Source organism: Typopeltis vanoorti, chromosome 10 (assembly GCF_054136105.1).
Source record: "Typopeltis vanoorti isolate ZY-2024b chromosome 10, IOZ_Tvanoo_1.0, whole genome shotgun sequence".
Classification (NCBI taxonomy): domain Eukaryota; kingdom Metazoa; phylum Arthropoda; class Arachnida; order Uropygi; family Thelyphonidae; genus Typopeltis; species Typopeltis vanoorti.
Genome location: NC_143558.1, coordinates 57015230 through 57038418, shown reverse-complemented (window position 1 = coordinate 57038418; position 23189 = coordinate 57015230). Strand labels below are relative to the sequence as shown.

Sequence of the window (23189 nt, the reverse complement as noted above, 5' to 3'; positions counted from 1 at the left end):
CTGGTTTCCTTCCTTCTAATCCTATTTGAGGGTGGGGGTCCAAAGATGATCTGCCAGTCTTGCCACGATGGTAGCAAATGTAAGCTTCCTGTCTGTCTGTAGTAGATCAGGTTACGATCAAAGAGCACTTTACACACTCCAGGATACGATAAAGGATAGAATATGTTCTAAGGTGAGCAAAGAGTTACTAATTTGATATGTGGTTTGAAGGTTATATTTCATGAATACTTTAGTTGGATATATGTAAAAGCAATACTGGTGCTTTGCTCTAGTCTGTTTAGGGAGGGGGGGGAGAACATATTTTTTATATGTTGTAGGTGCTGTAGCTACTGGCCAAAAAAGTGTAGTGAACATAGCTAAGTTCTGTGGGTGGCTGCATCACTAAAACAAATACCCTGCTCTATAAGTTAATGTTTTTAGGATTCCATGTTGTTGGACTGGATAATGATGTAATATCTTTCAATGTATGCTGGCTTTCTATAGAAGTGAATCATCTGAAAGATGAGTGACTAATGTCAAGAAAGGGCAGGCATTTTTCTAATGTGAAGTGAATTTTAGAATACTGGCTGTTTCGGTGAGTCACAAAGGAATCCAAATTGTCTTGTTCACTCATGGGACCAAATTGCAAATATATCATCTATAAGTGCAAATAGACCTAAAAATTTGAAAGTAGTGTGTTAAATGCTTTGTTCTCAAAAGGCACTGCATAAAAATGACTTGGGGTGGGGAACAGTGCAGTACCATTACTTGGTAGTTTTCCTTGCAAGGTGAAGTAATTTGTGAAATAGAACCAAGGCTATTTGGCCATGATGATAGCAATGTATTTATTATCTGAGGCAGATGTTAACAGATCTTCCTGTCTATCAATAGTAAGTTATGTTGCAATTGTTCTAGGACCCTCTGGAACAGCTTCCCATAAGTATTCCCAATCAATTACAACTTGAACACTTCAAAAAAAAAGTCAATAAACTTCTATCTTAGTCCCTACCTGCACCCCACAGATGGCACTGATATGCTTATAGGTCCTCTGCCTCTTGTGTACATGATCAACATAAAAAAAAAAATAATAATAATAATAATAAATAAAAATTTGTTCTAGTGATACAGCCCTTGCCACAGAACTAGTACAGTACTAGCACTATAGAAAAACTAATACATCCCCCCCCCTGCTTTCCCATAAAACACCACTATTCCCATTCCATATATCTAGGGTACATCTGAAAAAAAAAAGCTGGCTTAAAGGCTAATGAAATATAAACTTCACACCCCATTCAAACCAAACATCAAAATAAACGCTTATCTGCTCTTAAAGACAAACTCCATACACTATCATGTCCTGGAGTGCATAAGGTACCTGCAATTATAACATGACCTACTATGGACAGAAAAGAGAATCCATTACCATCCTCCTCAGAAAACAGAACAATCATCAAATTCCTGATATGTATCCTCAAGAGTGTACAGGATATTACGACAGTACTTACATCATTAATAACTTCTTAACCACAATTTTTCTCTAAATTAATCTGCTACCTGTAAGGATTAATATTATGAGATCTTACATTTTGGTCTTCTAAGGTTCTTCTTACTGTGTCAATCATCCTAGATGTTGGTCTTCCTACATGTCGTTTTCACTGTGATCCTGGCAAATAACACCCATTTTGCTTATCTTTCCTCTCCCATTCTGTATAAGTGACCATACCACCTGAGGATAGATCTACTTACAAACTCATGAATGCTAACAATTCCTGAATTTCATACCAAATTTATTATGGCAGTTATTCAACTTAGTCAGAGAATCCTGAAGACTTGTACTGGATTTATTTAAGAGCATAACATCATCTGCATAAAGTAAGAAGCCTAACGTCTTCAATTTCAATATCAGATTTAATGCCACTTTCCTTCATAATGTAATCCATATAAATGACAAATAACACTAGAAATAATGTGCAGCCTTGTCTCACACCTGATTTAACATCAAACCATCTTCCTATACCTCTTAATTCTAACTGCTAACTTGCAAACTTAAATACAGACTATGTATTTAAGTATCTATGTAATGTACCATTTACATTGTATAATTTTAGTATTTTGAACAGCTTGTTCCTTGTTATGTTCCCATGATTTCTCAATTATTTGTCTTAAAGGTTGTCAGGATCATATTTTCACTTTATTTAACATGAATCATCCACACGGTTAGCCTAGTGGCTGTGTGCTTCGCAACCATATGCCTGGGGAAGGAGTGTCCTAGGTTCGATTCCCCGTCAGTGACGTGAGGAACTGAAGGATTTTCCTCAGCCATAACCAAGTTAGCTGGTCTTGGGCAGTAGGGTTTTTTCCCCCAGTTTATCCTGGGGTTTTTCATCCCGCAAAACAAGCAAACCAGCCTTGAGAACTCAATATTACGGGACATAGGATACACCAGGGCATAGGGCTGACTACCTCATCCTGTGAACGGTTTGAGGTCCGATGATTAATAAACCCTCGACACCGCAAGGTAAAAGAGGGCAAAAAGAAGATGAGATGAGATAACATGAATCAGCTTGTCCTTCTTGAAGTTTCCCTTCCACATTTTTTCTTAGTCTCTCTTCTCAAGTATGCTTGCATAAATCTTACCAGAACACTCAGAGAACACAAGAAATACATTTGCTACCATCATTATGACAAGCAAGGCTTGGCAGAACATTCCTTTAACAGGATTAGATAGAAGAAAACCAATGTGTTATACAGAAGTCATTACAAGTCAAAGAGACTGGTATTTTGGAGTCGGCAATGTCTTGAGGTTACGAGAAGTGCTCTCCTAACTTCAACAAATATGGCTGAATTAATCTGTTGAAAAATTTGTGAGACAGTCATCCATCAACTTTAACATAGCAACTGTAAAAATTTCTTCTATACAATATTAGAGAGCACCAAATTAGGAGTTGTGTCTTTTGTCCATTATCAATTTGAATTGTTTCACATACCTGGTGTCACATATAGATTGTAGCAAGTAGTTGTGCTCTGAAGATGCTAGATTGAAATCCAGCTACAGTATAAGCTAGGTAATAAATATATTTACATGATTTTTGTGTCATAATACCATAATAAAAAGAAATTGATAACTTCCAACACCTAAGCGTGCCTACAAGATTCAGCTGAAATTATTATTTCTGAAGTAAAATGAAACTGTAAATATTATAAATCATAATACTCAATATCACGCAGTACAATAAGTTTTTGCATGTTGCGTAATTATTATAGAATGGTTCAGCATCACAATAACAACATGCAGATATTCCTAGCTTTTATTTATCTTAACTGAGTAGCAAAAATCAGTTCCTTGGATTAATATGAAGAGAATATTAATTAATCCAAGGAACTCTTACATCCAGCACCACTCTCCACATTGCAGTGTACAGATCCTAGAATTTAATACTATGGCAAGAATATTTCTTCCTTTCAGAAATGAATGTTTTGAAAATATTAAGCCTTGATAAAAATACTTCAATCCAGTAAATGTTTACATCAAAGTCTGAAATGTATTTATTTCAGGATAACACGATCTGTTCTGGATTAAATAAATCTGGCGTACTATGACATTGTATATAAACTGCTTTTTATCAAGGCTTAATACTGTAATATTACATTGACACCTCTATGGAGTCCTAGGACTCATCGCGGGAAACCACTTTACCCAACACGACACGATCCACACTCTATGTTCACTATCTACTATCACATAAGTCCACATTCCGCAGAGTTAAAATCTGATTTTTAAGTTAGATTAAGTAATACCTTGTTTCACAAAGCAAAAGAAAATAATCTCCACTACCCGGATATTTCATAAACGGCACTGGGTACGTATTACCATTCATAAGATGCTCACAGTATCCGACGACGGAATTATGTAGCGGTTAAAGACTATATATAATAATTCTTAAAATCACTCAGGCATTTAATTCTGTACTTAATTAACTCACATAAAAAGAATATTATCTAATATACACGCTTTCATTCACCTGAATTCTGAGTGGAGCTACTCTTTCATTCTGATGTGAAGCAGCTAAAAACATTTGAGAAAAAAGATAATACTAGGCCTACAACTGTGACAGCAGGAGACACGCATAACTCCCCGTCAATACTGTCAAGACAACGGAACTCATCTGACTGTGACTAAGCAATTACTAGTCCACTGCCGTAAGAAGGCTGACAAATATTTCAGATCTATTGATAAGTATAACCAGTTGCACTGGTGAAAGCCATCATTAGACCAAAAGGCACAAATTGTATCATAAAAGAAAATAAACAGAGACTTACCGATAAACGTTGCTGTCGCACAAAGATACTCTCACTTTAGAAGAAATTTGCAGCACGGTAAACAACAAGACCTTATACTGAACAAAAGCGTCAATGTGAACGACCGTAACAATGCTTGTTTAAATGACCTCTAGCGAACTTGAATAAAAGGATGGCATCCGGCTGAGGCCCTCGGCCACAACACCAACTGCGGTAAACGGAAAAGGTGAAACGACTCTCGCTGTCAACATTTAATCTGCATGAATAAAAATGTGAAGAGATACTTATAGTAAACGTGAAAACGTTATTGTTAGAGTTAATTAATAGAATATAGCGCTTCATAAAATACTTCGTAATAAATATTTTAAAATTCTTATTTGCTAAATTTTCCGGGCAAAAGACAACGCTGAAAATAAGTACGAGAGAATAAACTTTTAAAAAAGATGAAGCGATGCTGCAAATAACAGCAGCGAGAATGGTTTCCGATTAGCTATTACTTTTTAAAACACAAATTTTCTCAGGTGGGAGACTATTTATAATTAAGCATGGCAAGTAACAAAAGCAGTTAGTATGGAATGAATTGCAACAGAGCTCGCTGCAAACACGTTTATATCCCAAACTTCATGACATCAGTGAAACTGTAAATCGATTATTATAGTACTATTTTATAAATCGATTATTATAGAACAGGAAAATTATTTTAATAAGGATGCTGAGAGAACAAATATGATTTAAATAAGGAATTCAAATTTTAAGTATCAGAAAAGTCAGTTGATTAAATAATAGTAATAATAAACAATAAAGGCAAAAATTCATATTGTTCACATCATTAATAACTACCATACAATGAGTAAATACTAACATACATATAAAAATGAGTATAAGTAACAGTTTTAATTTATTTTATCCGGCCTAAAAATAAAAGTAATTGACCAATTTGTCAGTTCTATCAATCTAAAAGTATTCTCTTAATCTAAATTAAGAGAGAGGTCTTTGCTAAAGGCCACGTTGATTAAAGTTACCCTGAAAGAAGAAATATTCATCATAATTATATTGTTATAATTGATGCAAACATTCTGAAACTGTTAGCGTGCCACGGACGACAAATCTTAAAGATGGCGCTGTTGACCAATGTATCTATATTTATAATTGATCAATATATATCACCTGTAAGAGCCACGATGATGAGCTGCAGCGCGCTTCTTAATTTTCAGTATTTTTCTTTTAACACCAGCTCAGTGATTTATATTACTGTAGCTTATCCTCTTAAATAAGTAATTTAAATTAACTTTTCATTTCATTTCTCACGAGAATGTAAGTGCTGAATGGCGTCTTTTATTTTTCTTTAAAAAAAAAAAAAAAATCTATGTTCCAATTTTCCCTTACATAGAAATGTTAAATTTGAAAATACCATCTCTAAACTTTTGATAAACTATGAATAAATGAAATCATTCTCATGAATCTTTTTTTTTTCTATATAGTTGAAAGAAAAATTCAAAGTAGGAAATCGTGACTTCAATAGATTTCGAAAGAGACAAACTCAGCTGAAGTAAATAGTAAAGTAGTAATGAGTACAATACTAGGTTTCAGACTACCACGAGTTTATGACAGTGTCTTCTGGGAAAAGCAACTTGCGTTATCGTGCGTGTTCACAGATCGCTTGATTTGAGGCAATCTCTGTTCACATACTGCCTCAAATCAAGGCCATATGTAAGAAAATGTCTAGTGAGAATGAGGTGTTAAAATAGGTCGATGGATATTGCAACCTCCAGGTAGCCTTGCCTCGGGCAGTTCATTTTACCAAAATCGTTGGCTGCTGTCAAAAATCCTATTAAGTTAAATTAATTAATTTAATTAATTGCATGAATCCAAGTATTTTTATTTCGATTGTGGATTCAATTAGTGTTCGACTTTTAACCCTTCCCTATTTTATTTATTTATTTTTATTTTTATTTATTTATTTTGCACACCAACATAATTTTTGATCTTTTTAAATGAAAGATCTTATAAAATCAACTAAGCGAATAAAGCATCAAATCTGCATGATATTAGTGATCAGTGCCTTATGATATTATGATGTGTTATCAATGCTGAATTAACCCTGGTAAGGTGGCGCAGCTGCGCCAGGGCTCACTCTCTTGAGGGTACAAATATTAGAAACCTGAACAAATGATAGTAGAAACTTGAAAATTACGCTCGAATAAAAAATAGTCTTTGATCAAAGTTTTCCCCTCACATTAATGTTTTACGTTTAGTGATAATTAAAAGAAACAGAATTCGATGACATAATTACAGATTTTTGCAACGGCAACAAGCCTTAGTTATTGTAATGTTCTCTTTCTTTCTATTATTATAAAATCAGTTTCTTTCTATTTTTATTATAAAATTATATAATAAAATAATATTTTTCTATAATTCAGTTTTTGTATTTCATTGTTGATCTGATCTATATATTTAAACCAGAAAGAGAGCCTTGAGAAGGCCCTACATACCTTTAATCTGGTGAGTGTTATTATGCAGCTAACAACAGAGAATTATATTACTCTAAATTTCAGAGTAATTACTCTAAAACAGTGTGTCTCAAACTTCAGATATCCGTGTATCCCTTCCTAAATTTTCATTATTGCCAAGTACCCCCTTATAATAATAATAATAATAATAATAATAATAATAATAATAATAATAATAATAATAATAATAATAATAATAATAATAAATAAAATAAAAAAGTATATTTCGTTGTAAATGTCTATCTTATCTGAATTTAGATGTAAACATTTAAACAAAAAAATATGCTTTTTTTAATAGAACCAAATTGGTTCATATAATTATTTTTTTTATCAGTCGCTATCGTACGCTCTTCGTGTTGTTGCTGGCTCACAGCGTACGTTCATATACGAAGCTGAACGAAGATTCACGAGTGATCGCCCGAGAATTTTGGAAACTATGAAGAAGTTATCACAATTTGAGTAGGAGAATTTATACATAATATATAATTTATTGCGAAATATATACGTTTAGCATATATTTATATACGTTTAGCATATGCATAGCCGAAAATTGCCACGTACCCACTGAAGACCTTTCGCGTACCCCCGGGGGTACGCGTACCACACTTTGAGAAACACTGCTCTAAAAGATGCACACAATTAGATAAAACTGAATTTTAAAAATATAATTTAAAGCATTGAGTCCATCAAAATTAGTTTGACATAAATATTAAAGAAAATAAAATACATATAACGATATCACAGGAGGTTAATCAACTAGAGTTGGTGCAATGTATTATTATTATTATTATTATTATTATTATTATTATTATTATTATCTGGTACCCCAGGCAGTCAAGGACTCATCGACGGAGGCTATAAATCACACAAACCACCTGTCATACCTTCCCTTAAACTCATTAACACTATATGCACTCACTAATTCAACAGGCAAACTATTCCATTCACTCACTGCTCAGTAAGAAACAAAAATCTAGCTCTTAACCCTTTCGTAACCATGAACAAACTTGACTTCCATGGATGCCCCGTGTTTTCTCTCCCCACCTTCCATATAACGAAACAATTCATCAAAATCATCTTGTAGCATAACCCTGCTAATATAACATGCCCTTGGAAATCTCATCGCGCCAAAGCTTATTAACATTGAACAGATAGCCATTTTCATTTGCCCAAATTTGTTGCCTATGCTTACGTGCTGTATATCGATAGTGCCTTGATTGGCCTGCCTATCTTTGCATCATAAGCAAACAACTGAACATCTGTTATATCCCTCGTGCTCTCATTAACACAGATTAAACAGCAATGATCTGAGGACTAAACCATGGAGTACACCATTGGTGACCTTAAATCTCACAGATTCACACCCACTGCATACCTGCCCTAACCCATATTCTCCAATTTATGCAACAGCATTTCATGTGGTATCCTATTAAATGCCTTAGAAAAATCCAACAGTATCATAGTGTATCCATTCCCTTTATCTAACCTGGCCGAAACATTATAAAATATGAGCAAATTGCTCAGGCACAACTTCCCTTTAATAAACTCATTCTGTTCCTTCCAAATATATCTTGTTTGTCCACCCATTTCAGTATGCAAGTTACCAACTTAGCAACTCCACTAAAAGGTTTACAGTTACTCCAGAGATACTAGGTCGGTAATAGACACAATCGTTTTTGCACCACCCTTGTACAACGGAACTATCATACATTCTTTTCATTTCTGTGGAAATTTTCTGAGCTGAGACTCAAATTATAAACATGGCTCCGTAATGACTTGGCTCTTAAACGTGTCAAGGGCCAAGCCATTTTGGCTGAACATTCCTTTTGCACAGGTGCTGATATCCCATCTGGCCCTATCGCTGAATTAATATCCAGGTTATGTAACAACTCTTGAACCTCATTCTTATGCATCTCTAACTCTTCATGCAGTGTACCATATTTATACACCTAGTATATTACTGTAACTACTAATTCAGCTTTCAATAACAAAAATGAGCTGTTGGGTAATGTGAAATTGTAAAACAATAAACAGAAATTCAAGTGAAGTACCAACGGAACAAATACTTGCATTTTTATACAGATTTCTACCCTTTTTGAAAGAAGACAGAGATAATCCTACCACTTTAGATTTGTGGTTACAGTAATTCAACAACTTGAGTTAGCACTTAATTAACAACTCGTCTTACTGGAAATTTAGTAGCCGAGATATTAACTGAAACGACTGCAAATGATTAGTTAGCGGAAATGGTGAAAATCATTTTAATTTTTTTAAGATCATATTGTCAGAGGCATTCCGTTTACTCATAAACAACAAAAGACAATGTGAAAGGCAAGCAAGGCGCCTTGTAGCAACGTTTTTTTTGTTCCATAATGACACACACACCCATAGGAGAAAGTCCTTTACAAGTTCGATTATAGTCGCCGACTAGACAAATATTTAAGGGGTTTTTTTTTTTAACAGGTTTTCAAAATCACTTGATCTTTGGTACAGACAAAGTAGCAGGGTTTTTCCCCTTCCAGAAAACTGGAGTTCTACTCCAGTATCTCAAAAAAAAATAAAAAAGAAGTCGCCATAAAACCCATACTATTTTGGATAGTAATACCCATTAGGGTTTAGGAATTGTCATATTCTCGCCTCTGAAGTCTTCACGAAAAATCATCGAGCCATGAACTCAACCCTCAGTGACAACTAAGGATAGAGACCAAATGGTAACAGATTTCCAAATGTTAGTTAGGAGTAAGAGTTTTTCCTACTCCCTTTGGAGAATAAAAGTGTTAGAGGATTTATTTATTAATTTATTATGACATATTTTACTGTTATTTATTACTCATAAATAAATTCTCTAATTCTTTTTTCATATTCTTCAAAGAAAAACGTGAACTCTTATTCCTAAATTTTGTAGTATATTGCTAGGCAGCAATGTCCTTCTCCATCGAGGTAATTAAGTGAAGGTGACTACAGTAATGCACATAACTACTGTACACTACCATCTCCTATTCCTAATTAGTTAATTATTTGTATATGGTACATCGTGTGTTCTATGGTTTTTTAGTTGTGAGGTGAAAAGCCAAGTTTATTCGTAGGTTGACGAGTTAGTCGATCTTTGGCACAAAAGTAGGGAATTTTTATTCCCGGAAACTCGGATTTTAACTCTTCAACTCAAGAAAATTGACCATAGAACTCACACTATTTCAGTGTGATAATATATAGTATTAGGCACTACGAGATTACAACAGTTATTTGCCATAATCTCCGTTCCAGATGCTTATGAAATCAATAATCTTGGGCAGCTATTAGTGATGGCAAAGTGTGGGGACCCATCTATCTTTAAAAAGTTAGAGCTAAACGACTTCGTCACTTTGGAGAATAGAAGACATTAGAAGATTTATGTCTTATGATTAACTGCATCTTAACTACATAGTGTCAACTCATCTTCCAAGACCCATACTAACTACTGTAAAAAAAAAAAAAAAAAAAAAAAGCAAAGTTATCAAATTAGCCGCTTCAGAACTGCAGCAAACTTCTTGCTTTCTCAGTACTTGTAGAGTTTTTATGAGCGATCATAATAATATAATATTAATATCCATCACAGTAGTAGCGGATTCGGAAAAGTGAACGACTTGAGCTATAGAATTAAAAGACATGAGCCTTTTTTCCAAGCTTTTCAAACTGTGTCGATCACAGCAAGACTAGCAGGAGTTTCTCTGTTGAAAAATTCTGGCTCTTCCTGCCACAGAACAAAAAAATAAAATAACGTAAAATAACAAAATAAAAAACGGACTTCAAGTGATAAGCAAAACACACTGTGGCCCTTATTCTTTTCAGCACTAATTCCATTGACTTACTTCATTTGTCATTGCCGTCTCTCGGGTCCAAATACACGGCTTCCATTATTATACACAAATGGGAGGAACACCAAAGATGAAACATCTCTGAAATAATAATAAAGAGACATGTGGAACGGATAATCACGGAAAGACACTAGAAAATCGATTAAGAAAAGAGAAGGGAGCTGGAGACAATCAGGAAAACAGCCACGAAAATTAAGAGATAATGATGCAGCATTACACAAAATGTACCAGAATAGTAGAGTAGCAATTACAACTGCTCATACTGTCATGTGTATGGACACCACTGAGGTTTCATTAGAGGACGCTCAATTAAACAAAATGCCTAAAGAAAATCCACATAACCATATTAGTGTGCGTACATTCACGAGCGCGCACACGTAATACACGCCTTCGTAATTCTTGTTTTCCTGTCAGTGGGTTTCAGTGCTGTTCACTGTCCCAAAGTTCGATCGTTGAACAGGAAACAAAGACTGGTGAAAATATGATTTTCACCAGTCTTTGTTTCCTGTAGATGTCAGTTATAACAATGCTCTTTGGTTGAACATACTTATTCGAATCCAGTTCAGGACAAAAACACCTTTATAAGGACTTTTCAACTGAAAGTGAGTTAGCCGATCTCATTACGGAATGGACAAACTAGAAGAACACAAGCTTTTATGACATAATACATTTGCATCGTCGCTTTAATGTCTTCACTGTACTTCGAAACAGTCCAAACTGCCCGTCTGGAAAGTTTAATATACGACGCTCTTCAAACGTAATCGGTACCAATTAAAATCGAATGAAAGCAAAATTGAAATAAGATCTTAGTAGCAAAACACACTATAGGGAGGAACTGATCCTGACAATACAACATGACTGCATGTGTGTTTGCAACAACTCATTCAAGTATTCCATGAACATTGGACTCCGCGATATCGCACTCTTAAAACTATGTGATTTGCATGAAAGGCACTGGAATGCACAATCACGCAGTGTGACAAACTTCTGATGTGATGAAACCTTAACGGCATTCATATGTATAATGACAAAAGATGACATGATGAAAGCGAAAATGCTTAGAGAATCCACACAATCATCGTGACTAATTCATTTTCATTCTATTGCGTTTCAAAACAGTTACTGCTTGTGTTCATAATATGATTCGGGCACAAAAATATTTATATATGGTATTTAAATACTAGAGCATGCATGATGATAATTGTATCATTTTGTTGGAAAATACACTTATGACAGATATCGCATTATGATTTACTGTATATTTGCTATTTAACTTATGTAGCGGACTGAAGGAGATATTTAATATAATACTATATATGAAATAATTCTGGTTTGCAATGTCCGTGAGTAAGTCTGAAACTCAGATTCCTGGATATGAAGCAAATAATTCTACTCTTTTTCAGTAATATCTTATTTAATATTCCATGTAAAGAGTGGTCATAGTTCTTCCCGCATACAAAAAATAGCAAACAAAAGAAAGAAGATTAAAAAAAAAAAAGAGGGAAATTAAAAAAAAAAAAAGGGGGAAAAAGGAATTATTGGTCGTTTCTCTCTCTCTCTCTCTCTCTGCTCTGCCAGTCTTTTTTCCTTCCTTACAATAGCATCTAATATTTCATGTTTTCAGTTACACATAAATGGGCTGCTTAATTCCGAAACGTATAAACATAAATTCTCTGATGTATTTTATTTTTAACGCGAGTAGGCGGAGCTCTTTTAGCCCTAAGTTTGAAAGATCGATACGCTGCGCTCCATCACTGAAAGTTGTGCAGCTCTTGGAGAACTTGTGTGATCAGAAAAACTGAACCAAGAAGTTTAAAAAAAAAATAAAAAAAAGTAAATTTATCGGCGCTCACAAGAACCTTTCTAAATGTAACTAAGTGATTTAAATGCTGAAAGACAAGTGGCCTGACTTATTCTTACTTAACCGACACGTTTTGAGACGTGTTAAAATAGCATTAGCTATATAAAAAAAAAATAATAATAATAAATAAATAATAAATAAATTATCGATGGCTTTTCTCACGATTTGATTTAGTTGCGTTAATACTGAAGAGACTAAGGCTATGAGGTAAGTATGACTGTAAATAGCGAGCGTTCTTCGGTCGATTTAATCTGTTTTGAGGGAGGACAAACCTGAATTTCAGAAAGAAAAATTCTGTCTTCATCGGAGAAAAGCTCTTATAAATCTTTATAGCGGAAAACCAGTGTTCGAATTCTATCTAGGAATTCGAATTCAAGAGTTTTAGGCAAACGGAAAAGATCACGTCGTCTTCGCGAGTGTACTACAAACTGTAAAAAAGCAGACAAACCAGCAGAAAACACACACACACACACACACACACACACACACACACACACACACACACACACACACACACACACACACACACACACACACACACACACACAGCAGATTACATTAATAGGATTGATCATCCTCTCGCAATATAAATTAGTTTTGTAGGAGGCCTTTTATTTACTGCCAGATTATCTGGCAGAGACAAGCTACTAGATCTAAGACGTTGATGGATTATTTCAGTTACAAATAGTTAGAATTAGAAGTACGTCAGTTAGTTAGTTAGTTAATATTGCATCACGTGCAAGACATATACTATCTCCACTGTTATTTTTAATGTATATAGACAATATTTGTTAAGTAAAATGACATTAATGTTAATGTCAATATAGGGTAGAGCTGGCTTTTCACTTGGATCACAAACCTGAAAATAGTTCTTAGTTGATTTTTATAAAAAGTTATATTTTGGGTGTAGTAAGGGACTTCAAGGGCTCAACTTCAAGTTTTGAGCCTTTGCATCTCCCAAAATTTAAATATAGCGCTGAAAACTTATGGGGATTTAACACTTCAGTTCTGTACGTCATACAAATGATATTATTATGATCATGTTTAATCCTCTACAGCTCTTCAAGAGATTTGAATCTGAATAATTGTTGCATTACATTACGTGATAACACTTCATTAGTCACACTGACGTAATAAAGTTAAAAATAAACCTAATTAATTTGGAATGCCATTTTTCTTTAACAAACAGCTCATTATTTGTTATATATGTTTACTGACCTCTTCTGTTCAAATGTGTCGTGCGACTTTTATTTTAAACATAACCATTAACAGGTGTTTCACAAAGGTACAAGTCCCAAGTAGAACAAGCTAAATCTTTCAGCCTAATTGTTCTTATATTTTGCACGCGAGTAAATTATTTTCCTGTTCATTCACCTTAATTGTCTATCTTCATACATAAACAAGAAAATAAATTTGTCAACATCACCATTCATTTTATCCCTTCATATCTCCAACTGTATCTCTTCGCATTAGTTTCAGATGTAAGCCATTTATTGCTTTATGAAATATTCTGATCCTTATCATGGTGTGTGTGTGTGTGTGTGTGTGTGTGGTATTTAGGCGATTGTTTCTCTGATAACATCAATAGGTCTGTTTTGACACCATTGTAAATTGAGCTATTGTGTATTATATACGAAGTCTAGTTCCTTGAAATGTTGACGTTGTTTAAGAGGGTTGATAAGTAGACAATATTTTACTCTAATGCACGTTATGAATTATGACTTAGATGTTCCACACAAAAGACTTCACGGACTGATTACCACTATCTTAGTTTGTGAAATGAGTGCCTGATAAATTAAAGTATTGGTATATTAGTTAAAAACTAAAGTTTAATTAATATTTAATTAAATTTGTTATTTGCAAAGAGTTGCAAATATCGAGTAAAAAAGAAAATTGTAAAAATTTTGTAGGTGTATAAGCATTTACGAAACGCATCTAAATAATGCGGAAAGTATGTGTTTCGCGATTTACTGAAGCGATTGGTTAAGATTATTAACCTCCCATTATGAAACATTCCCATTACACACACACACACACACACACACACACACACACACACACCTATTATACTGAATTCATTTATGATAAAATCAAGATTAATTTATTAATATTATTATTAGGTCTATTATTAATTATTTTATATACTTTGGCCTGGGAGTTGCCTTGGGATTGTATTCTCATAAGCACTCGCTGAGTTTCTATACTTAAAAAATTCTGAAGGCAAGCCCTGTTTTGCCACTCAGCTGTAAAAATAACAGCTATTTATTTTGTGTTTTTTAAATAGTTTTTGATAAGATTATGAAGTATTTGGGATATATTCTTCAAAGTGTACTTGGTTAGGCAAATGAATAACGCATCCACTCGAACTAACTGTGGGTTCGAGTCCCGCCGTGGGCGTGGATATTTGTGAGCGATTTTTAGCAAATGAATGTCATCAGCCGGTGTGAGATCACTACCCTGCTTATTAAAGAGCTGAAATAACTTAAAATATACCATATTTGATATCTTGACCAGGAGAACCGGCATTTACGCTTTAAAAAAAAAAAATTCCAGGTACACTGGACTCTGTGGTACATGAACACCACAGAAGGGAGGCAGTTTTTATGGTGCTCAAGATAAGTGACTATCTCTTGAAAGCCGTGGATTTCGTAGACGGATATGTGCCCGATAAACTGGAACTCAGTGTATACGTGTATATTAATAAATCTGATGTGGTTAAGGGTCACGCAAAGACGAAACTAAGGCTAAAGGATAAGTATATTTATCAGTTTGCGTATGTTCTCCTGTGATTTCTTTATTTGTTTGCAGGAGAAGGGGAGTAAACTTTCCCTCCTCTATAGAAGATCGACTAACTAACCTTATAATTACTCGTCCTAGACACAATTCGAATCCAGGTGTAACCATGAGGCATATGTTATGTTTTCCAACTGCATTATGGACGCGCAAATTCAACAGAAACTCTTCAGAAGAGTTATAGGAGAGCAATAACTATTGCTTTAAGAAAATCATTACCGGTTGTTTCAACAAATTACATGAAATGTCGCAAGGATAGTTCCATATAGCATGACAACGACGTCACATTGCACAATCAGTACGGGGGAGGGGTAAGTGAAATGAGTAAGTTTGGGACATTCTACAGTACAATTCAGATAGAGGATTCAAACGATAAAGTTTCCAGATGTTGAGGGTTTTATATTTTTATATAGTTACCAATAAAGAAAAACGATTTAAATATAGAAAGTATTTGTGCAAATATATTTAATAATCGCGAAACCAGTACATAGAAAACATTTTCTAGAAAAAATTTTTTGGTAAAAGTATTAATGCAGTTTTGTATATCTGGATATGAGGAATTTCTAAATAAGCAATTAACATGTGTTCATCGATGACATACTACTAACTAAATTAAATTAATTTTAGAGCATATTTTACTACTAAAAAACCCTGCTCACTACTGAACTAAATACGTGGAATAAATTGAAATAAAAAGTAGTACGGCACGATATTTCTCTGGGTCACTTACGAACCAGATTCATGTCGGCCTCCCACATGAATTTTTGCTCGCAGTATTAATACACAAATTGAGATGAATGATATTAGACAAATCATCAAGCACAATGAATATAAACAGTTTAGTGTTCCTTGACTTTCAGCGCGAAAGGAGAAAAAGATCGTTAATTTTAGGACATCTCTTTTCATTTTCAATATAATCACATCCAGCATCTCTTCTACTGTGTGTGCCAAGCATCACAAACAAAAGAGTTATCGTTTGAAGATCAGGTTTACTAGAATTACCGGATGGAGAAAACAAGTAGTGTGTTTTATTTAATAGGTTTATTTCCCAATGTTCTCGAAGATTCTTTATTGTTTTCAGGATATTCCGCCGTGACTCATACAATTCACACGACTTTTCAGCAATTTAGTAGCTGACCTTTCTGTAATTGCTCTACAATTCCTTTGTTTCGATATCTATACCAGATTTCACCCACCATCACCAATGGAATTCAGTAGTGTATGACAGCGCCCACATTAAAGCAACCCTAACGGCACAATACGATACTTATTAGACATTTATGCCAGTAATGCCCTTCCATCCAACTTTCATCTTACTGTACTCCTGATTCTTTCGCTGATCGCTGGTATTCATGCGTGTATCCTCCGTCGGCGGCTGTCTGAAGGTAGCCAAGCATGACAAAATGGAGTAATAGACTACCTGAACGTTACCGCAGCCACTTAAGATGATTACATAAGAGAGATGCTACTGTTTTTCTGCTCTCTGGCTTTGTCAATTATTATGATGTCTCACACAATAATCAGCTGTGTCTGAGAAGTAGTTGAACAAGCCGGTACGCTTGCTTGGCTAGCCTGCCGATCAGGCTCACGTATCCTGAAAGTGAAAACATTTGTTATTCATTCATATGGAATAAGAAAACACGTAGAACGTTATGGCCTTCCAACACGAATATTAACTTTGAAAAAAAAATGAAATAAAATAATAATAAATAATACAAACTTAAAGTTGTTTTGTTTTGAGCTTACTGAGTATGACAGTTCCTTCTAATCCACTAGATTCAAAAGGACATTATATTCAAAAACACTTTACTATAATCAAATGTTGCATGCCCTGATTAATTTTTCTTCTGTATGGTTGACTACTTTTTAATAATAAGTATTCTTTAAAATATTTCTTATTGAATAAGTTCAAGGAAACGATTTTCATAAAGAAATTACAGAACTCTAAAAGTAAAATCAATTTAATGGTTTCATGTTGTCTCTCATGATATACCTTACAGGTAGAAATAGGTCTCGGTGTCAAAGGCGGATCTAAATTTGACTTCCACCTACGAAAAGTTGTAAACCTATAGCACAGTGTTCATTGTTTTCTTGATTAAAATAGTTTGTAGGTAACGGTTCATTGGCAATAAATCAATAATTCATCCAGTGATGTGAAACCTGGTTATTTACTATTCCGAGAGTGGAGAATTTGATTTCAGCTTTTGAAAGGAAAATCTTTGAGTTATATAAAGAAGCCACAATATCCAGTGTAATCAAGTTCAAAAAGTTGCAGTGGGCAGGACATATTTTTCGTATGGAAAATGACAGTATTCGTATGAAGACAATCGATAGTAAAATTACTGATAAAAGACCAAAAGGAAAACCTAAAACAAAACGGATAGACACTATTTGTTAAGATAGCCCCATCATACTACAGTGTCCAAACCAAAGAAGTAAAGTTTTGGAGAGACAGGGTTGGAGGCCAAGACGATTTGGGCTGTAGAGCCATAAGAAGAGCTTCACTGTCAATGATTCTTTTCCGATAATCTTAGGTTCTAAAAATTCTGATAATTAAAGTTTTATAAAGAAATAGTTTTACGTAAGGTTTTGCAGTCTCGAAAATTTTAAGAAATACTGCTATAGTACATTACTGTGGATGAGTTATGTCTTAAATAATCGGAAATCTTGCTCTAGTGACTGGAATTTCTAGATTGGTCCTACTTCTTGTATTAGGAGTCAATTTTTTTTTTAATAAACTAAAATTTAATATTTAGTTAAGCATCTTTATTGGTTACTTAAGAAATAACAGGTTTATTAAAAAACTGTACGATAATCCTTGCAAATGAACAGTTAACCACAGACTTAACTGATCAATATATCAACTGCAGAGAGGAGAAAAAGAAGAATTTATTTTATCGATCGTCATACTCTTTTTAGATAATATGTCCCATATCACGAACACATCGCCACCGAATTAGGCATACTTCCACTATTTGAAAAGTCCACTTCCTGACAATGTCCACTTCTACGAGACCCATTTTTGTGGAGGTGTGGAGTTTCTTTTATCAGCTATTTCAATAGGCAAAGGATAAAAATCAAAGGAAAAAATATATATTAGTAATTTTAGGATAGCATCTGTCATCGTTCGCAAAATCTTACTCCAAAAAACGTACGTGCATATTTTCGTACAAGCTAAAATTTTTACACACACAAACTTTGAATTTACGTTCAAACACTGGAGTAATGGATCGGCGAGAATAATTTAAGACGAAAAAAATTTTATATATGTTGTCTGGAATTTGAATGAAATAAAAAATAATAAATAATTCTTCAAGAATTGTCAACTAAGCAAATATTAATTAAAAATTTAGTTTACAACGCGAGTAACGTTAGGTTATTTGAATCATATGGGAGCGCGATATCCAATGTTTTGTCAAGTCTCAGTCACCTATCCCCTAGATACTCAAACACTTCCTAAATATAGGATCCTACTTAATCATCTTCCTAGACCCCGTTCTTCTAATGTGACAATCCTCCTGACAATGATCAACAACGACGACTCTGGGACCATGATCCAAATCCAGGTCCCAATATTTAGCTCACTGTATCCAGGTCACATTGTACATTGCACTTTTTATTCCAAGCACAACTACGAAAGATTATATAAACCTATAGTCCATTAGTACCGTGAGTAGGTTAAGGGTTAGCTACTCCAGTTCAGACACTAAGATCAAATGTAGCATTTCTTTTCAAGCCACTTCAGGCCTTCAATAAACGAGGTGGCGGTTTCACGCCTAGTGACAAAAATCAGCTACTTCTTAAAGATCTTTGCTAACATCTATAACACAGTGATATTCAAACCCACTACTTGTGAGTTAGAAAAAAAAAGGGGGGGGGGGCTATCCACTAGACCAACTAGTCTGGTGCTCTCTCCGATATTTATGTTTGCTCATTTTAATTATATATCTTTCTCATACGGAAGTATGAAGGTTTTTCCTTCCAGAAACTCGGGATTTTTTGTCTCGCAAAGTAGATAAACCAGCCAAAAGCACACGTAATTTACTATGCAATACATTATATTTACTACACACTAGGAATACACCTCATAGCCTTAGTTGTTTCGACCGTAATTCCAAACACCCACAACCAGCCTCTGAATTTGTATTCTGAGAACGGCTTTTCTAGCTGCAGGATAAAATACCCAAATTTTTGATCAATTATCACCTTCAGCTGAAAAACATTCAGTTGATGTTAAATTTTTTTTTTTTTTTTACCGTGAGCAACGGTAAGTGATTTGGCTAGTATTTATAAAATATATATAATATGTGAACTGCTCTAAATGTATCTGTTTAGAATAATAAAACTCCGCAAAACACATTACGAAAAAATGAAATACTGGTTAAATAAACTAAATAACAATTAAACATCGACTGGAGATTGCGAGATAAAGTTTCATTGCATGATTCATTTATTTAATGTTTACTAAAATTAAAGGACTCAGTTATGTCTCGCTTATTAGCTCTTTTTTTTTTTTTTTCTTAAGTTTAAATCATAGCGGTAACAACTTAATGGAATCTTTCAAAGAAGCAGTTGACTGAGACATTTACGAGAAGTGAACAGGTGACACTTGTTCACAGCAGCATCTAGTGAACAAGAGAAAGTAGTCGTAGTTGTATGGTAAGAAGGAAAGAGAAAAAAAAATCACTGCTAAATCTAAACCTGCCCCACCCAATAAGATTTACGAAACTACTGTTTGAAAACTCGCACACACAACACGCATTTGTTACCCAATGAAAGCTCCTATACGCCAAATGCTACGTGTCTGAACTTTTACCATAAAATTACGCCCCGTGATGAAATTAATAATATACGAGATATTAAATAAAATAGGTGGCATTAATGACATAAATAGTAATGTTCAAATTCTGGAACCTTGTCAAAGACAGAGATTCTAAATGTTTTCTGTGCAAATTACGCATTAGTTACAATGTGCAAAAGTGAATAAGGTATTTGCAGTAACTACGACACACCCAAGGGAGAAGTTGCCGATGGCGAGGATAATATAGAATATACAGCATTTTTATGCATGAAAAAATAACTAACATATCATGTTATATCCTAGATAATGAACGCTAGGTAATTAAACAACATACTTTATCAAAAGAAGTAAAAACGGGCTGTTATTTTCCAAATGCTGTGAATAAGACGCATTGGATTAGGATACTCGAAACAATGTCATATTACAATCTTTGATATAAATGCACAGCAAGGATACTATTACTCATCGATGTAGTACTGTACTGGTAATTGTTGGAAGTACTACCGGCGAAGCAACAAAGACTATGAGACCATTTTAATCATCGGATAATTAAGTGTATTTTCTCACTAATTTGCCTGTTTCTGAGATAAAAATTCTCGGAGGAGCTCACTATTTGTTTCTAATAATACCTAAAGGTAATAAATAACCTTCACTTGAAAAATTAGAAGAGATTCGAACGCGTACTACACGGGATTTGAACTCGGTCTTTCCAACTGAAGGGAAATGTTGGAAAGTCCGAGCCACTGCGCTGAGACGATTTGCAAATGTGATAAATCACTAAAAATTACTGTTCTCAGAAATTCTAACTATATATTCATGAGATGAATTGTTTGATTCATCTTCTTCTCATCAACTTCTGACAATACTATATAAGTGAATTTAAAAATTTATATATGGCTCTTTTATACTACTACTAATACAACTAATAATAAAAATCTAATACAATGACTAAGTTTGCAAAATTACAGCAATAAATCGGTATTTGCCACCTCGGTGTAGTGGTGTTTGACAGAAGGGTTAACTCATCTCAAGAGGAATTACTCATGCATCTTCTGCGTATAAATTACTAAACGTATACTTGAGTATCTTAATTGGAAGTACCCGCAGTTAATGAACTGCATGTGTTCTTCCGGCTTTTTTGTTTTCCGGAATGTAAAACCGTAGTTTCTGATTGGGAAAAAAATAATTTGAATAAACTGCTCACAGCATCGAAGAAAAATGGATCTTCAAAAGGGTTATTCGTATTCAAAACTTCTCCAGTATGAGAAAAGAAACATGGCAGATTTTAAGATTACCTTAGAAAAAAAGGCAGACGGAAATAATACAAAACAAGCAAAGCTTACACAGAACATTGAAGAATAAAACAAACCAAAATATCATACAAAATACCTCGTGTACAACAATTATTATCATTCGGGTAAAACAACGACTACTGGCAATTAAGGAAACGTAATACAAAGTGTGTCTCATTAAAATTAATAATTTGTATTATTATTACATGACACCTCCAAGGAGTCCAAAGACTCATCGAGGGAAGGCAACCTACTCTACAACTCTCCGTCTCTACCACTCGATTCACCAACTACAGCGAACTACGTCATCTACACCAACGCCATCTGCCCACCCCCACAACTAGTATTTTCACAGTTATCCATGCACACAGCAGGATTCGAACCAGCAGCCTTTTGGCTGAAGAGCCAAAACCACTCGGCCAACCAGGTCGGTTCGTTACATGTTCATTGTCAATCACGCGATATCGCGTGATGCGAGTTCTCACCGGGCGGCCGATCACGTGTTATCGCGTTGACGTCGCTAACTAAATAGAAAAATAAAAAAAATTTGGCCAGCACACGAAATTCCAATTTTCAGCTTGGCAATGAACGATGCGAGTTCTCACCAAACGACCGATCACGCGTTATCGCGTGGACGTTGCTAACTAAATATAAAAAAAAAAAAATTTGCCCACCACACGAAATTCCAATTTTCAGCTTGGCAATGAAAGCGTTAAACAGGCTTTCTGTCAAAGTCAGATTTGTTGTAGCAGCTAATGTTAAACATACAGTTGCAAGCCGAATTTTCGTCAAGTTTTTGGTTGTTTATTTCAGTTCACAATAGTTTCGGTTTTAGTTCACTATTTCGGTTGAGTGCTGCGTGCTTTAACTGTCTCTACGATGTTTGTTAATAGTGTTGTGCGTTTTTAATAGTGTAAACAAGTTGACATTCGTAGCATTTTATTCATTTTGTGTAGCTATAAAACGGATACACCTCCAAGAAAGCGTTCAAAAATATGTACTCTTTCTCAGCACACATCCAGGACTCAAAGACAAATTGCCAATAAGTGTGGTGTTGATTTGGGTACTGCTAATACGATTTTAAAGAGGTTTAGGGAGAATGGTACCTTTTCTTCTGACAGAAAACGAATATGTGGGCGAAAAAGGAAAATTACACCTACTCAAGATCGTTTCTAGTTAGGAAAAGCAAAATAAATCCAAGATTGTCTGCTGTAGACTTAAATAGAAACTTGGCAGCTAGTGGGATTAATGTTTCTGAGATGACGATCCGTCGAAGATTGTTGGAAGCAGAGAGGACTGCCCACAAACCAAAAAAGAAACAACTGTTGACGAAGGTTATAAAGAAAAAGCGGCTCTAGCGGACAAAAGTGTACAAAGATTGGACTGCTGAGAAGTGGAAGAAGGTCATGTTCTGAGATGAGAGCTATTTCTTTATCCAAGGAGAGCGAATACCCTATGTTCGCAAATCAGCGGATGAGAAGTCTTCTCCCGTCCACCTTCAACAAGCTCCTAAACACCCAGCTAAAATTTCTGGGGTTGTTTTACGCAGGATAGCTTGATGATGTCCAGATGATTACACGTGATGTCCATGATCACTTGTGCCTCTTCACAGTATGATGAAAAGTGGACAATACATAAAAATATTGGAGAAAAGAGTGGTCCCATAAATCCAGAATGGCACGGAGCAAGATCCTGTTGGAAGATGAGTTCTTTGTCTTTGAATTCAAGAGAAAAAAGTGAAAGAGTCTCAAAATAACAACATCCAATTTCCTCAGTGGCCAGGTAACTTTCCTGACATTA

At 34.7% G+C, this 23189-nt stretch overlaps 1 protein-coding gene across 1 annotated transcript in view; it reads right to left on the bottom strand.

Annotated features, from left to right (window-relative positions):
- Window positions 1–4412, bottom strand: part of LOC150102437 (protein phosphatase 1 regulatory subunit 14C) — a 95886-nt gene extending 91474 nt beyond the window's left edge. Inside the window, exon 1 of the mRNA XM_090399637.1 lies at window positions 4300–4412. The gene's annotated coding sequence lies outside the window, so the exon portion shown is untranslated. The remainder of the gene's footprint in view (window positions 1–4299) is intronic.
- Between the last annotated feature and the right edge of the window lie 18777 nt (window positions 4413–23189).